General features: G+C 22.7%; 1 protein-coding gene across 1 annotated transcript in view; it reads left to right on the plus strand.

Moving 5' to 3' along the window:
• Positions 1 to 375, plus strand: part of LOC107622528 (annexin-like protein RJ4) — a 6,950-nt gene that overhangs the window by 2,420 nt on the left and 4,155 nt on the right. The gene's annotated exons all lie outside the window — the stretch shown is intronic.

Below are 375 nucleotides of genomic sequence, written 5' to 3' on the forward strand. Positions count from 1 at the left end.
ATATTCACACGAAAATATCTTTATATGAATAACAATTAAGATTTAAACACGTATTATATTAAACGGTTTAGTCAAATATATTAAATTATTTATCAGTTATTAACTAACATTTTTACCACCAATTTATAGTTTTAATGTTTTATTTATAGAAATGTTATTTGTACACCAAAATCAGCCACTAAAATCAGCCACTAATGTATTTGTATATAAATATATCTGTGGTATAATTTATTTTCAATATATATTTCAACATGTATTTTATACTGGTAGTTGACTTTGGTGACTAATTTTGGTCTACACGTAAAATAACCTTTTTATTTTCTACGAGGTTAACACTGTACAGAGAGAAAAAATAAAAAGAAAACTCATAATAAA

Source organism: Arachis ipaensis, chromosome B10 (genome assembly GCF_000816755.2).
Source record: "Arachis ipaensis cultivar K30076 chromosome B10, Araip1.1, whole genome shotgun sequence".
Taxonomy (NCBI): Eukaryota; Viridiplantae; Streptophyta; class Magnoliopsida; order Fabales; family Fabaceae; genus Arachis; species Arachis ipaensis.